This window comes from Schistocerca gregaria, chromosome 4 (genome assembly GCF_023897955.1).
Source record: "Schistocerca gregaria isolate iqSchGreg1 chromosome 4, iqSchGreg1.2, whole genome shotgun sequence".
In the NCBI taxonomy this organism is placed as follows: Eukaryota; Metazoa; Arthropoda; class Insecta; order Orthoptera; family Acrididae; genus Schistocerca; species Schistocerca gregaria.
In genome coordinates, this window is record NC_064923.1 from 633,031,135 (window position 1) to 633,049,127 (window position 17,993).

General features: G+C 44.0%; 1 protein-coding gene across 9 annotated transcripts in view; it reads left to right on the plus strand.

Annotated features, from left to right (window-relative positions):
- The window catches only part of LOC126267249 (uncharacterized), a 698,963-nt gene that overhangs the window by 472,844 nt on the left and 208,126 nt on the right, over window positions 1-17,993 (plus strand). Inside the window, exon 1 of one of the 9 annotated variants that reach the window (XM_049972264.1) lies at window positions 6,102-6,193. The exons of the other annotated variants lie outside the window; for them this stretch is intronic. The gene's annotated coding sequence lies outside the window, so the exon portion shown is untranslated. Of the gene's footprint in view, window positions 1-6,101; window positions 6,194-17,993 lie in introns of those variants that run through there. 9 annotated transcript variants of the gene reach the window in all.

Genomic DNA, 17,993 nt, shown 5'->3' on the forward strand with positions numbered 1-17,993 from the left:
CCTATCGCGAGGGGTCACCTTACCATTTGACTATCCGAGCACGACTCACGACCAGACCAAAACTTCCACATGTCATCATTCATGTATCTACAACCTGTAACTGTCCACCGGCACGGGAGCTCAGCGTGTTCAGTCAGAGGGTTAGCTGCCCTCTCTAATAATAATTAAAAAAAACTGAATGAATGGATCACCGATGAAACTGGGCGGGCGTCGTGGGGCGTCCACCTCGAACAAATGCAATGATCAATAACGAACAAAATGAGATAAAAAAAATGGTAAGGCGACCTAAGAGGCGGAGGAGATTAGTGTTTAACGTCCCGTCGACAACGAGGTCATTAGAGACGGAGCGCAAGCTCGGGTGAGGGAAGGATGGGGAAGGAAATCGGTCGTGCCCTTTCAAAGAAACCATCCCGGCATTGGCCTGAAGCGATTTAGGGAAATCACGGAAAACCTAAATCAGGATGGCCGGAGACGGGATTGAACCGTCTTCCTGCCGAATGCGAGTCCAGTGTGCTAACCACTGCGCCACCTCGCTCGGTAGGTGACCTAAGAGGCGTAAGCTTTTGCTCTCTGAAAAAGCAAGACAAGAATGACATTGCAACAGACAGTCGTATTCTATTCATTCGGGACTGATCTATTTATAATTGCGCCATGGCACTGCAGTTATTGTTTTTGAGAGACTCTTAGGAAGTTATTTCTTGAGATGCAGTGCCTGTAATATTATTGGAAGAATATATTGCCTATGTTTTTAGTTCAATCGCCAGTGGTGTATTTTACAGAGTGAAACGATATGAAACTATTTTCATTTTATTTTCAGTAATTCTACGTAGCGTTCAGTTTTTAAATCGCTGGACAGTGCCTGTAATAATACCTATGTTTTTAGTTCAGTTATCAATGGTGAATTTTACAGAGTGAAATGATATGAAGGTGTTTTCATTATATTGTCAGTAATTTTTTGTAGCATTCAGTTTTTGAATCGCCGCATTTTTTCTTTGTTTAAGTATTTCGTGTCGGGTTGTTTTGTTAGCGGCGTCCAGAGCCGCGGAACATTTTTCAGTGTAGTCATATGCTAATGCGAGGACCCCGGCTACGATTTTTAAACTGGTGACATGAATTTTACATAGGATTCTTATTTTTAGGCCCCTCACTGTGATGTCTCTCTCGAATCTAGGCGGAACAGTAACGCTCGGGACCTAATCGAGCTCTTAAAATATTTTAAACAAATTCCACCTTCATTTTAAGAAAGTGAGTCGCCACAAACTCAACCAGTTATACGGGAACGTCGACTCTGAACCACAGTACAAGTTGGCTTTTTTTTCACACTGATGCAGCAGATGTAGAAGGGAGAGAACCAACTAGTGACTGAAGTACGGACGGGGAACCTTTAGATTTGTAGTCCGACACTCAATTCGCCACGGAACTCGACATTCGTTTTCTGTTTAGAAAAGAGAATAATGCGGACTGTAAAATATTATGTGTGATGTTTCAGTCCTTTATTGGCCAGGGTACACAGATATCCTTGGTTTCCTCCTGAAACACAACTTGACACAATACCAACCATACTCCTTACCTGCCACGTCTAGAAGAGAACACGACATAATCATAATCATCACAGTCCTCTTCTATAAGGAGTTATTTCGAAAATGTTGCACTTTGTCCCAGGGTGAAATGGCATCTTTCAATGAAACACTACACTTAGGCATACTGATAGTTTCTGATATTGAGTGCACATACGAAATGGCCGACTATCAGTCATTTTGAGCACGTGTGCCACTTTATGAAGTGATACCTCATTTCAGTCGATGTGTCATCATCCTTCATATCGATTTTATAATCTCATACGGTGCACTGTAGGTAGCACTGAGCCCGTGATAACAGTATCTCATACGGCAGCTTAGCTACAGAAGGTGATGGAGGATGGTATGGAATAGGTAAGTGGCCATAATCAAATAATCGCACAGCGTACGCAAGTTTTTTTACCAAACCCGTCCAAGTGATTAGTAATTTCATGGAACATAATTTTATAAGTTACGATGTGAAACTGAAACCTTCCTACAGCAGGCTGTCCATGATGTTTGGCTGGCTTTGCTCTCAAATGTAACTGTTCTATCAACATCCTAAAGACGATACTCCTATCATTCCCGTGTCTAGAGGGAGGCAGCATCGCCTAACCTGGATATGTTTGGCTGGTCTTGGATTGAGTCTGGTCTACTATTCTGGCTTAAGGATGAGTGATTGTCCAATGAAGGCTGGTATTTTCCAGCTCCTTTTGTAAATATGGCTCTGGGGGTTGTTAGCTGAAAGGCGTGGATGTTAAAGCAATTTCTTGGAGCGGTTCTGGAGCAAGCAAAATCAGTAGTTGAAGGGCAGCCCTCAGTGATGAAGAAAGCAGGCTGTGAGCCCTACAGGGCGGAGGTGATGTTTTAAGAATGTTGGGTATATCGAATCTAAAACGAGAAAGTGGGTCTCAGTGCCCAAACAATTTGTCCTGCCAATACAGAAAGCTTTGAAAGAGGGCACGGTATCCAGATTAGCCATTTTTCTGCTTTCTGGGAGAGTGTCCGCGAGCATGTTTCCGGTTGGCAGAGGCTTCTATCACCTACTTAGAAACTACTTGGAGATGACGTTTGAGGAAAGTAATGGACGTGGGCATATTTATTTGAAGCCAATAAATCATATTTATTGCCATGGAAAGCTTATGTGGTCGTCTTTTCTGAGTGTTGTCTTGCTTCTTTTCGAAGGAAACTATCGGCGGGAGCATGCAGAAAATTGATCCGGCTCCGCCAACAAACGTTTCCGAGTAAATCTGTGGTGCTATAATCATCACCTTGAACAGTTTGCTCCCGCAGGCTGGGTCTGTTTGGAGCATAAGCCTCGCCTACTGGTCCTGCTTTCCCACAATGTTTCTACGTTCACTCTGGTCAAGTCCTCGCCTCTTTTTCTCAACACACTTCATCACAAAAAAAAAATGGTTCAAATGGTTCTGAGCACTATGGGACTTAACATCTGAGATCATCAGTCCCCTAGAACTTAGAACTATTTAAAACTGACTAACCTAAGGACATCACACACATCCATGTCCGAGGCAGGATTCGAACCTGCGACCGTAGCGGTCGCGCTATTCCAGACTGTAACGCCTAGAACTGCTCGGCCACTGCGGCCGGCTTCAACTGTTCACATCCAGTATTTATTCCGCTTGTTGGTCTATATTTCTTTCTACTTGCAGCCGGGATCTCCCTTTTGTTTACATGAAATTTCATTCCATACTGTCACAGTTTCTTCCCAAGAATCCAGCTGTTTCTGCATCTCCTCCTTCGTATTTCCCCATATCATTAAGACATTGGCGAACACCATTCTTTTCATCTTCTCCCGTTTTTCGTGCCACCGCAGTCATTATATCATCTAAGACCATTATGCTATTAAATTTCTACACAGAGAAAGCCCATCACAAGTGGTGTTCCTAGAGCTGTCTCACTACAAATCTGAGGTCAACAGTTGATCTCCCAGGTCTGAAGCCATGCTGTTCCTCTCTCAATTTGTGCTCGACCGTTGTACATATCCTGCTCTCCATGATCTTTCCACATAGCTTGGCACAATGTAGTATCAGTGTGACTCCCCTGTAGCTTTTACAATCCTTCCTACTCCCCTTAATTGAATAGAGGGACAATTAGTGCCCCTTCCAATCTTCTGCGTCTTCATCTCATTCCACACAACCCTCATCACAAGATCCAGCAACTGTTTCCCAACACCCCTGCTGGCTTTACCATTTCGACACTTACTTCGTCCACACTTGGTGCCTTTACTCCTTTCAGCTTGTTCAGTGCAATTTCCATTTGTTCCCATCCAAGGACCCTCCCACTCCCTCAGAGTTTACTTCTACCTACTTCAGTCTGTTAACCTCATCTCCCAAGTCTGTTCGCATTTAGCAAATGCTCAATGCACTTCTTCCACACTAAAGTGTCTCTTTGTTATTAACATCTTTCCCATTTTTATCTTTCATTGTTGCAGCCTCTTTCAAACCGCTCCACTTACCTTTGACCATTCCACATAGACCTTGTTACTTCCTCTGCTACTTTCCTCCATCATATTTTTACATTCTTCATTCCACTTACGTCTCTCATCAGGCACTGTCCTATTTGCGTCTTTCTTGTTTTTCTTACACTCCTATCTTGCTAGTTCGGTCCTTTCTCGGTACCATTGTCTGAAGGCCTTGTTCTTCCTTACCACTACCTCCTTGACCCTCTCATTCCATCAGAGTGTCTCCTTCCACCGTTTTTGCCATTGTGGTGCAATAGGTTGCATAATTTGTCTCGCACCATTTACAGCCCTAACAGTGGGTGGATCTCCCGGTGCCAGAAAAATGACACCTTCCGACGCCACGGATCTCTGAAAACTAAAAAGAATTAATGTTTTAATTTCAAGATCATACTACATTTATCAGGAGAACAGTATCACACACTGGGAATCAATTACATCCAGGCTATACTCAAGCATTACAGGTCGACGAAAGATGGCATACTCGCAGCAAAAGCTAAATATCACATTTCTTATATAAATGACAATCAGATATGATAATGAGAAATTATTGGGAGAGATCTGTATGTACTTCACAGAAATTTTTAATAGCCAAGATCGCGTTCAAAAGTGTTTCTTATTGACCAGTTTCGACAAGGAAAGACTGTCTTCTTCAGATCTTTAAAAACATTTTTTGTTGTACGTCATGTTCCATTGCGCATTCGTTACTGATGTCATGTTAATATCCACTAAAATGTTAACATGACATGCGTACTAAACGCACTATGGAACATTAGATACAACCAAAAAGGTTTTTAAAGCTCTAAAGATGACTGTCTTACGTGTCGGAACGGGTGAAGAAAAGACAGTTCTGAACGCGATCTTGGCTATAAAACACTTCTTTAAAGATATACTAGGAAAGTTCAATAAGTAATGCATCCCAGTCTCTAGCTCGAAGAATTTCAGCAGAAAAAAATGCGGAGTTTGTTGTGGGACTTTGTCGAATATTTCCACTTCAGCCCCTGTAGTTTCATGAATTTCCTGTAGGTGGCAGCGCTATACGTAGCCTTCAAAATGCCATCAGTAACAGATGTGCGCCCCACACAGAGGGCTGTCAGTGAGTTTCTTTTGGCGGTAAACCAGAGCAACGCAGACATTCATAGGCTCTTGAAGAATGTCTACGGAGACCTGAAGTGAACAAAAGCACGGTGAGGCGTTGGGCGAGGCGTTTATCATCATCACAACAAGACCTACCCGCGTGCTGGCCGGCAGCACTCAGCTGTGACTCCCGCAATATTGGAATGTGCGGTCACTCATTCGATGTGATCCACAGAACACAATCAAATGGAAGGCCCCGCACAAGTCTCCACACCTGAGAAGAGCGCACTAAACTTCATTGGAGTGTTCTTTCTCATCCACGGTACCGTCCGGACCTTGCACCTTCCGACTGTTTTGCACAATGACGGATGCACTCCGCGGAAAGCAGTACCTGGTTGATGGGGAGGTTACTGATGCAGCAAGACTTTCGCTCTGACGTCGACCAACAAAGTGGTACTACGCGGGCATAGAGGCCCTCCCAGTAATGTGCCGTAAGGGCGTCGCATTGAACAGGTATTCTGTTGAAAAACAAGCTTTTGTAGCCACAAGAGCGGGGAATAATATGGCGTATTGAAGTCGTGAAAATAAAACAAGTGCTTGCAGAAAAAAAGCGTTCCATTAAGTATTGAACGTTCCTCGTATATGCCGCGTGTAACACAGGTTTGGGTAAAGCCGTACTTTGAAGAAGTACCATTATAGTGCCGCTGCATGAGTTATCAGCGCGCGAAGAGATACGCAGCCACAAACGCCCCTGGCACACACATGTGCTGCAGGCAGCGACAATGACCCCAGCGGCATTGTTCGTGCCCGGTGGCCCTGTGACTTCCACGAAGAGCGCGCCGCTGTTCCATTCGAGGCGCCGGCTTTGTTTGTCCGCCGTCCCAGGCGGTATCAACACGCAGCATGTCGACGACACTCGACGCATGCCTAATCTCCCACTCACTTCCGCTGCCGATACACGGCCCTGCTGCGGTTCGCTTGTGCTGTTTACGTGTAGCTGTGTCGCGGTCTACAGTATTGGCGGTCAGCCCGTGCTCGTTGATATCCTGCCTCAGGCATTCCCATCCACGCATTTCGGAAGGTAAGTGCGTGCAATTCATGCCGCAGGTTATGTATTGCTGTTTCCGTGTCATTCTGCGTACTTCCCAACAGATACAAATCTCAAAGAGCCTCGTATGCTCACCTATACTTGGACGATGACGGTGGAATGCGAATGCTGCGAAATGAGGAAATAAGCACCATACTACACGTAGACGCCGTGGAAGGAGTAGAGAGAGGGGTGTGTGTGTGTGGGGGGGGGGGGGGGGGGGAGTCAAGTTGGGAGGGGGGTGGAAGACAGACCACACATCCCTCCCGCAGTGTAGGCACTGCACACGTGCTTTGTGCTTCGTAGCGGGAGTCCGTTAAAGCAAATGCAGCTACTTTAATGAACAAAGTAAGAGCATATGGACTATCAGACCAATTGTGTGATTGGATTGATGAGTTCCTACGTAATAGAACGCAACATGTCATTCTCAATGGAGAGAAGTCTTCCGAAGTAAGAGTGATTTCAGATGTGCCGCAGGGGAGTGTCGTAGGACTGTTGCTATTCACAATATACATAAATGACCTGGTGGATGACATCGGAAGTTCACTGAGGCTTTTTGCGGATGATGCCGTGGTATATCGAGAGGTTGTAACAATGGAAAATTGTACTGAAATGAAGCAGGATCTGCAGAGAATTGACGCATGGTGTAAGGAATGGCAATTGTATCTCAATGTAGACAAGTGTAATGTGCTGCAAATACATACAAAGAAAGATCCCTTATCATTTAGCTACAATATAGCAGGTCAGCAACTGGAAACAGTTAATTGCATAAATTATCTAGGAGTACGCATTAGGAGTGATTTAAAATGGAATGATCATATAAAGTTGATCGTCGGTAAAGCAGATGCCAGATTGAGATTCATTGGAAGAATCCTACTGAAATGCAATCCGAAAACAAAGGAAGTAGGTTACAGTACGCTTGTTCGCCCACTGCTTGAAAACTGCTCAGGGGTATGAGATCCGTAGCAGATAGGGTTGATAGAAGAGACAGAGAAGATCCAACGGAGAGCAGCGCGCTTCGTTACAGGATCATTTGGTAATCGCGAAAGCGTTACGGAGATGATAGATAAACTCCAGTGGAAGACTCTGCAAGAGAGACTCTCAGTAGCTCGGTACGGGCTTTTGTTGAAGTTTCGAGAACATACTTTTACCGAGGAGTCAAGCAGTATATTGCTCCCTCCTACGTATATCTCGCGAAGAGACCATGAGGATAAAATCAGAGAGATTAGAGCCCACACAGAGGCATACCGACAATCCTTCTTTCCACGAACAATACGAGACTGGAATAGAAGGGAGAACCAATAGAGGTATTCGAGGTACCCTCCGCCACACACCGTCAGTAGGCTTGCGGGGATATGGATGCAGATGTAGATGTAAATGTAGAGAATGCTTAAATATTTCGTACGATCGAAATTGGAAATGAAGTAATTATATTTGCACTCATGTTGGTACGCCAGCGATCTTTTTAAAAAGTATCACTAAAACAGCATCCTAGATGACAACTAATATTTACTTATTCTGGTAACCCATTTCAGTCAAACATGACCATCTTCAGACCACCAACTATGAAACTAGCAAAATGGACTATGTATGATACAGCTAATGGCCATACAAATTGGCATATAGCGGCACAGTTACAGGATTAAAAATGTATACACCTTTGGTGACATAGGAAGCCAGTGCACGAAGCCGTTATAGCCTACGTATCCAAACATACCAGTCGGTAACTGGTGACTAGCACGTAGATGCTAGAGGTAAAAGGGGGAAAGCTGCACCCACTGTTCCAAATTATTCAAATGGCTCTAAGCACTGTGGGACTTAACATGTGAGGTCATCAGTCCCTGGACTTAGAACTACCTAAAGTTAGCCTAAGGACATCAGACACATCGATGCCACAGGCAGGATTTGAACCTGCGGCCGAAGCAGCAGCGCAGTTCCGGGCCGAAGCGCCTAGACCCGCTTGGCCACAGCGGCCGGCCCACTGTGCCACCCTTTGTCGCTAGAATACGAATACGTATCGGGCAACAAATGCAGTGCTTTGTAATCAATGCTGCATTATGTTTCCATATACAATATTTGATACTTTTCTATAGTACAAGCGTTATTTGGTATTTTTTTCACTCCTCACAAGTGCAACGGTGAGGTTACTCTCCCGTTATAACCACTAGGCGATACACGCAAATCACGCTATTCAGCACTTATTGACTGGTACGTACACCAGCCCCCAAACGGTACATGTCACCAGGGGTATACAGTGCGAACATTAATAAAACCTATAAACTGCACGGACGGATTCCTGATTAGGAATAAAAGAAGAAAAATGCTATTAACATGTAGCCGGAAATGCATCTTAATCACGATAGATTGCGCTGACCATGAAAGTTCCCCTGACCACTTGGCGTGTGTTCCTTGTTTGTAGCAGGCTGTGTGATTGACGCAGCGTACTGTAGTCCGCCCCCGGTAGCTGAGTGGTCAGCGCGACCGAATGTCAATCCTAAGGGCCCGGGTTCGATTGCCGACTGGGTCGGAGATTTTCTCCGCTCAGGGACTAGGTGTTGTGTTGTGCTAATCATCATCATTTCATCCCCATCGACGGGCAAGTCGCCGAAGTGGCATCAAATAGAAAGACTTGCACACGGCACGGCGAACCGTCTACCCGACGGGAGGCCCTAGTCACACGAAAAAAAAAAGACAGAGAGAGAGAAAGAGACAAAAAAGCTTACTATAAGCAGCAGAATGGTCTGGGTATCCATGTTGGTTACCAGCCGACATAATGTTTGTGCACGGCCAATCAGATGGAAACAGTCCAGAGGTAACAGGTAACACGGCTACACCAAAAAAGTACCCTTACAGACACCAGCGACATCTCACAACATTTCAAGCCCTTCTTTGGGCGTTTGTGTGATCATGGGTCTTTTCAGACAGACGAACGTGCAGAGAGGCGGCGGACTGTGCGTACACCAGACTTCGACGACCAGGTTCTGCAGGACATTGAGATGAACCCTAGTACAAGCTCCAGGCAAGTGGCCCGCCAATATGGTGCATGCCAAAGTACGATTATGTGTATCCTGCATGACAACCACTACTATCCCTGTCATCTGCAACGAGTGCAAGGGTAATCAGCAGCGGATTTACCTCTACGGGAAGGATTTTGTCGATGGTTTTTTCACTAGACCATCACAATTGTGGGATTTCTGTCATCAGTCTTCTTTACCGACGAAGCAACCTTTACCAGAACTAGCTTCAACAACCAGAATAAAAGTTATCTGTGTGTTACAGACACGCACGTGGCCAGAGGAACTTTCATTCGTCAGCGCTATCTACCGTGGGAACGATGCATTTCCGGACACATGTTCACAGGACCTTTCTTCCTCAATTTCCAGTCAGGAGTCCGTCACTGCAGTTTGTCGTTTTTATTGATGTTCACCCTGTATACAGTTTTATCCTGTAACTAGGTTGCCTTATGTTACCTTGTATGGTGGTTAGCTATACCACACTTAATTTTAGAATTAGTGGTATGAAGATGGCCATGTTTATTCAAACGGAATACCAGAAAAAGTAAAGAAACAAACATTTGTTTCGATGTAGAAAAAATGGCTCTGAGCACTATGGGACTCAACTGCTGAGGTCATCAGTCCCCTAGAACTTAGAACTACTTAAACCTAACTAACCTAAGGACAACACAAACATCCATGCCCGAGGCAGGATTTGAACCTGCGACCGTAGCGGTAGCGCGGTTCCAGCCTGTAGCGGCCAGAACCGCTCAGCCACTCTGGCTGGCTGTTTCGATGTACACTGACTTATTGTCATACAGGAAATGAATCAGCCAGTTACAGTGGCATATGCTGCTGTAATACTTTTTGAATGGTGTGTTTTACTGGGGAATTTGTAGCAGCAGGCGATACTTCTCGCCAGTTTGACCCATAATTTCCCTGCAAATAAATTCACAGTTGTTGATCATGTTCTCTCTCGAAGGAGAAAGATGGTGATTGACATTTCGTGAAGAGATCTTGCGGCAACGGAAAACGCCTTTCTTACAATGATTGCTGTTTATCGTATCCGTGGCGCTCCGTCCCCTGTTTAGACGATAGTACAAAACGAGCTGTTCTTCTTTGAACTTTTGCGATGTCCTACGCCAATCCTGTCTGATGCGGATCCCTGACCGCGCAGTAAAATTCCAGGACCGACAAGCTTAGAGTAGCCAGTCTCTTTAATAAACGCTTTGCCCACAACAGTACCCATGTGATCGTTCCAATTTAAGTTATTCGTTGTTGTAATACTTAAGTAATTGGTTGAATTCGTAACCTTTAGAACTGTGTGATTTATTGTGTAACAGAAATTTAGCGGATCCCTTTTAGTACCCATGTGAATTACTTCGTACTTTTCATTATTTAAAGTCCGTTGTCACTTTTTGCAACACATACTTTCTTGTGTAACTCGTTTTGAAATTGGCTTCGATGATGTGATGGCTTTACGAGACAGTACTCGACAGCATCATCTGCAAACGAATATAAGAGGGCTGCTCAGCTTATATAGATGAGGAACATCGGAGGGCCTATGACACTTTCTTCGGGAACGCTAGCTATCACTTCTGTTTCACTGGATGACTTTCAGTCAGTTACTACGAACTGTGACCTTTCTGACAGGAAATCACGAATCCAGTCGCACATCTAAGAAGTTACTCCTTGCGCACTCAATTTGAATTTGAGTAGAAGCCTTTTTGAAATTTAGAAATAAGAAACAAATTTGACAACCCCTGTCTAAAGAGCTAGTTGTGTTTCACAAGAAAAACATTTTCTTTATCCGTGCTGAATACGTGTTATCGGATCGTTTCGCTCGATGTAGTCATTAATATTACAAGATCCTACTGCAGATCGACGTTAGTGATACGGGTTCCTAATTCATCGGATTAGTCCTACTTCCTTTTTAAAATATTTGTATTATCTGTGGAACTTCCCAGTCTTTATAGACGGATCTGTCGTCAAGCAAGCGGTTACGTAAGACTGCTAAGTATGGAGCTATTGTGTCAGCATAATCTGAGAGAAGTGTAGCCGCGCGGAGTGGCCGCGCGGTTTGAGGCGCCATGTCACGAATCGTGCGGCCCCTCCCGCCGGAGGTGCGAGTCCTCCCTCGGGCATGGGTGTGTGTGTTGTCCTTAGCGTTAAGTCAGTTTAAGTAGTGTGTAAGTGTAGGGACCGATGACCTCAGCTGTTAGATCCCATAGGAATTCATACACATTTGAACATCTTGAAAGAACTGTAATTGGTATACAGTCTGAACCGCAAGTGTTGCCTTCATTAAGTGATTTAAGCTGTCTCGCTGCACTGAGGATATGCACTTAAAACTTGCTCAAGCTGGCAGCAGTTCCAGATTCAAATTACGGAATATTTATTTCGTCTCCTTTGATGAAGGAATTCCAGAAAACCAGCCGGGCGGCTCTATGCGCTTTAGTCCGGAACCGCGCGACTGCTACGGTCGCAGGTTCGAATCTTGCCTCGGGCATGGATGTGTGTGTCCTAGTTAGGTTTAAGTAGTTCTACGTTCTAGGGGACTGATGACCTCAGATGTTAAGTCCCACAGTGCTCAGAGCCATTTGAACCATTTGAACAGAAAAACCGTATTTAGTAACTCCGCTTTGGTGGAATTGTCATCGGACACATTACCACTGCCATCTCGCAGACCAGATATTGACTATATTGTTGCCGCTGGTTTGCTTTCAATCTCTTTGGATTTACTGCCAGAATTCGAGGCACATTTCCATTGTGGAATCTAATAAAAGCATTTCGCACTGAAATTGGCACTAAATTTCGAGCTTCAGTAAAACATATCCAGTCTTGGAGAGTTTGCGTCCTTTTAAATTTGGCATGCATTTTTTCATTGCTTGCCGCATGGGATTAGCCGAGCGGTCTAAGGACTGTGCGGCTGGTCCCGGCGGAGGTTTGAGTCCTCCCTTGGGCATGGGTGTATGTGTTTGTCCTTAGGATAATTTAGGTCAAGTAGTGTATAAGGTTAGGGACTGATGACCTTAGAAGTTAAGTCCCATAAGATTTCACACACATTTGAACATTTTTTCATTGCTTCTGCAACAGCATTCTGACCTCTGTTGTGTACGGCGAGAGATCAGTACCACCGCTTATTAATTTATTTGGTATATGTACCTACGCTCACTCCTTACGAGACAAGGACTAGAATGGGTGTACGATGTCCCACCGTTGGGCATTCGGCTGTTGCTCGCCGTGCACATTGGTACCTGCCAATGGCAGGGGAGCAGTACGTCGGAAACCACATAAAGTCCTATTTGCCAACAGAATGCCGTTCAAACATTTGGTTGAGAGGTTTATTAGGGCGTATATTTATACGTATTTAAATGAGGCTCCTTATAAGTACGCCGTCTTACCACAGTGTCGAAGAGGTGGAGGAGGAGGAGAAGGAGTCGGGGAGATAGTGTTTAACGTCCCGTCGACAACGAGGTCATTAGAGACGGAGCGCAAGCTCGGGTTAGGGAAGGATGGGGAAGGAAACCGGTCGTGCTCTTTCAAAGGAACCATCCCGGCAATTTCTTGAAACAATTTAGGGAAATGACGGAAAACCTAAATCAGGCTGGCCGGACGCGGGTTTGTACCGTCGTCCTCCCGAATGCTTGTCCAGTGTGCTAACCACTGCGCCACCTAGCTCGGTACACCATTACATTGTCGGACAATACATGAACTCCCTGTCTGATTTTCTGCATTCCTTTGCTCGCTACAGCACTCTGCGAGCGCCATGTGCTTTACCAAGACAATACAGAAACTCATCGCTTCCAAATCGTGATTATGTGACCCTCCCTGCCTTCATCCCCCCCCCCCCCCCCCTCCAAGGTATACGAGCTGACTCCCACCAAACACATCTGAGAGGAGAGAGATTTGCCAGACTCCCGACATTGTTCCAAGAGCGTGCTTTCGGTGTTTTGTGGAGTCGATGCCACGACGCATCGCCGCACTGCCAGGACGTAAGCAAATACTGCACAGTATATTTAATTAAACTGTTTACCAGTGAAAGTTTTTAATTAATTGTGTGTACTGTGTTCGACTTCTTGGACGCCGACGTGGTTAGTAAAAATACAATTAATTAAAACACTCTGAATACGTAATACTTTATTAATTACAACAAAACTCATCTCTGCTGTGCAGACCTGGCTGTAACTATGAAACTGCACGCGAGGACTAGCGGTTCAGAACACACTAAATAAGCCATGATTGCTGAGTGGCGAATTATATAAGTTCAAAACGGCCGTACTGTGGCTTCACTGCAGCCACTAGAAAACACACAAGTTCGTAGGCACTTGTTGACATATTTGTGAAAGCGTTCGCACATGGCACAATTCACAGGGGACGGAAGCCTCTCCACTCCCCGACGGTTGACACGGGCGGTGTCACAGCGAGTAGAGAGCACAATGATGTTATTCCGACACGAACTTCCTGGAAGTGAGCAGTATCCGATCTCGAACAGAACTGTCTCTGGCGACGCTATTCCAGCGCACGGCCTCGGAACTAGGGGAGGCGCGTATTCTTCCTATAATTTCATTGCTACCTCGTGCAGGATCTCTGCGGTAGTCGATATTTCTTGCGCCGCTCTCGATACTCGACGACACCCCAGTGTACTTATTGGAACAACAATGACGGGGCCACAGTCAACCGATTAGGTTGCCGTGCGACATTTACCAAGAGGCTCTAAGATTAACTCACGTCGCCATACTGAGTTAAAAGGCCTTATACACGTCTTTGTAAGATTTCCCTGTTACCAATTGCTTCACGTAGTGCAGAAAAAGAGAAGCCTGCGACTTTACATTCCTCACAAGGGGTTGCATGCTTGCAAGTTTCAGTGTTTGGAACCGAATGCACAATTGATTTTCTTATGTCTTTCGCCCATTGTTTATCACAATTAAAATGGTACATCGCTATAAAGCAGTTCCGATATAATTTATAGTTAATGAAGTCTGTTGCAGAATATTAAGTAGATAACATTATTAAATTGTGTTTGGAGTGATTTGGAATGACTGTTAGGCGAAAACTACATGTTAAGTTTAAACTAGAGGTATTCGTTAATCAGTACACATTTCGTGGCAAATAAATATATTAGGTTACAACTAGCGAGGGCTCAAATTGTATCTAACTTCAACTCGTAAGTAAACTTCATCGCCAAGCAGGTTTCGTGCCTCCGGTAACGTTTGAGTTTTATGACACATTCGCTTGTCAGTTACGAATAAATCTCGTACTCATCTTCTCTTCTGGCCTAGACATAATACGCCCGATGCTGGGAACGGGTAGTGCGTAAAGGAACTTTTTTACAGCCAATCCGGTACTTATATCAGAATAAGCTACGTACTGCGCCGCTAAAGTACAAGATAAGGTTATTGTATAGGCTCTCTGCATTCTCTCTTTTAGATTAGAAATCTAGGTTCTTTTGTAATCTGTATCTCCAAATATAGTAATAGTAGTGAGCTTTTTTAGAGCGCAGTGAAGGCTAAATTCGTTGCATAGTCTGATAGCATTTCGAAAACTTCGTTCACCAAAAGCTCTGCAAAGAAATTCAGAAGAAAAATCTTTGCGAAGATAAAGATGACACTGACGTAGCGCTGGCCTGGTTCGCTCTTATCGCTGGTCCATTTTTCGTGGCGTAACAAAAGTCGGACATGAACCTATTACCCATGAATAACTCCCAGCTCCGGCTCAGCACTTTGAAAAAAAAAAAAAAAAAAAAAAAAAAAAAAAAAAAAAAAAAAAAACTTGCACCAGTCTCAGTGCCCAGTGCATGATCTCCTATTCGTCTTTCCTCGATCTCTGAGCGCTGTCTCACCATGAGAGATAAGGGACAATATGATGCAAAAGTAACGAGTGGATCACTGGACAAATTCTGTTCTGTATTTTCCTAATGTTCTATTGTCGTCTTCTGCTATTGACAGCTTAGAATGATGGTCAGCTACATCCACAAAATCGTTAAAATCTCGCAAGGTGTTTCTGAGATGTTCTTTCTAACAAGGAGGCACCAAATCATAAACACACAACATGTATTTATTACAAAACAGGCAGGCCAGGTTAGATGTGACTCGTGACTTTAATCTTGAAAAGCTAAATGGACCCATAAATGAATAACGTACGAAAGGATACTGCTGCAATTGTCAGGGTCCAGTTAAGTTGTCACTCTTTGTCAGAAACAGGCCACAAAGTAATATTGTGATTCCTTACACCATTTACCCACAGCGTTAAAATCACATGGGTATTTATCGTTGTTTTGAATGTCGAGATTAGTTTAATTACGCTTCCTCACTACAGTCGACGAGACCGATTTTTTCTCACTTGTATCGTCAAATGTATTTGTCACACATATTTTATTGACCTTCTAGCAAGCGGAATGTCCATTCCGGACGCACACATTGCGGTGAAAACTAAATTTACTATTATACTGAACGAATCGTAATTAAGTGCGTAGCGGACGGCACTTCTTTTTTCACCCTATATTTACATATTCTCTCGTTCCGTTGCCGAATCTAGCGTAGTAAAATGATTATAAGCTTCAGTGGGAACTTCAGGCAAACTCTCGTTATATACTAGCTGATGATTATGATGTTGAAAATTAGGTGAACTGGTTGAAAATGAGGTGATTCTCCCCAGAATAAGGAAGGAAGGGAAATTAGGATTTAGCGTTCCGTCCACATGGAAGTTTTCCGCAGAATCGGCAAGGAAAGAACATATGAAGAAGAATGACAAGGAGAAAGGACAGGATGATAGTACAAATGTTAAGACATCAAGCAATAACTTTGATGGTTCTAGAGGGAGCTGTAGAGGGTAAAAACTAGAAGAGGACTGTTATTGGAATATATCCAAGACATAGCTGAGGATGTCGGCTGCAAATGCTATTCTTCAAATAGAATAGCTAATTCTGGGGATAAAATTAAAACAGTATGGTCATTCGTGAAGCAACTGTCTAGCCAACAGCGCAAGGTCGTGGATATAAAGTCAACACTTAGTAAAAAAAATTTTGATAGTGACATGTACAGTATTTAACAATCAGTTTCTGAATATAGTAAATGAATTTCATAAAAACTTTCTTTCTACAGAGAATAATATGATCACTCTTAGACAATGGCTTCCCAAGCCTATCATCCGAAGTATACCTTCGTGGACTGACAAGGGGAAGCTTGAGTCAATAATTAAATCGCTGAAGGACTCTCTGTGATATCATAGAGCATGTAGCAGGATACCAAAAAACTGTCCTGCATATACTGTATTAGCGTATTACATTGCCTTATTTGTATGTTTTCTTTAGTAATGGTCAGTTTTCTGAATTATTAAAGTACTCATAGTGGAACCGCTTTATAAAAAAGAAGCAAGGGATAGTGTAGACGATTTTAGAACCAACTCTATGCCATTATTGGTTGCAAAAATTATTGAAAAGTGTATCTGTAAGAGGATAATTAATCATTTCAGTTGACATAATTTACTGTCAAACGTACAGTTTGGTTTCAGGAGTGGTTTAACAACTGAAAATGCTGTATCCTCTTTTCTCTGACAGGCACTGGACAGGTTAAACAAAAAGCTGCGAACACTGGACGTCTTCTTGGATTTAACTATAGCGTTTGACTGCCTTGATCACAAAGTATTACTGCAGCAGTTGGACCATTACGAAACAAGAGGAGTAGCTCACAAAAGGTTTCTCTGATACTTTAAGAACAGACAGCAGAAGGTGATTCTTCTCAATAATGAGAACAGCTACGAGGTGGCGTCTGACCGGGGCACGGTCAATTTCAGGTGCCTCAGGCGTCAATGCTGAGACCACTACGGTTTCTTATATGTACGCAGTGTCTGTCCTCACAATCGTCGGGCGCATTTTCTCTGGTGTTTCGGCAGATGTTTTCAGTTTAGATTTTGCAGTGTGTAAACAAATACTGTTCTTGACGTCGTTCATGTGATATTTAGTGTCGCCGGGAAACGTCGATATTTTAAGCGTAATTTCCCACACCTCTTGGTTCGTCTATGACGTTTCTCTATTCCTTGTTTACTGGGACCTGCTCCTATCCCGATTGGACTATGGTTGCCATGTTTATCGGTTCAATGGCCCCTTCGGCTTCGAAATTATTGAGGGCAGTACATCATCGTGGAGTAAGACTAGTCACTGTCACCTTCCTTTCTAGTCTTGCAGAGAGTCTCCTTGAAGAAAAGGGGATCTTACCTCCACATTTTCGACGATAGCAGCCCTTCCACACTTACACAATCGCCATCCGACAATTGCCTAATCATCCAAGCTATCAAACTCTCTTCGCGTACAAGGGGGATCGACCTTCTGACACCAGCTCTCATGTGCGATTGCTAGTTGGAATGCACCTAATAGCCCACTGTTAGGACACCCACCTATCCCCCATAAAATATGCTTCCGGTGTTTTCCCACAGTCCGCAACGCCTTCCATTATTACCACGACGAAGAATTAGGACTGATCTAGATCTATATCAAAAACCTGAAGTTGATACAACCATTGCCTTGCGGCATTTCCCTCAGTCCTTCGGAATCACTGTGCTACTTGCACCGATGACCTTAAAAGCATCGACAAAATGCTTTTACATCTCTCACCATCCAGGAATACCATTTATTGTCAGAAACATGTACTGTTTTTACAACAGAGCTGAGAGCAGTTAAAAGAGCCGTAAGTTTTATTAAACTAGCTTCCGTTGGATGCGTTTTGATTTGTGGTGGCTCGCTGAGCAAATGGTTCAAATGGCTCTGAGCGCTATGGGACTCAACATCTGAGGTCATCAGTCCC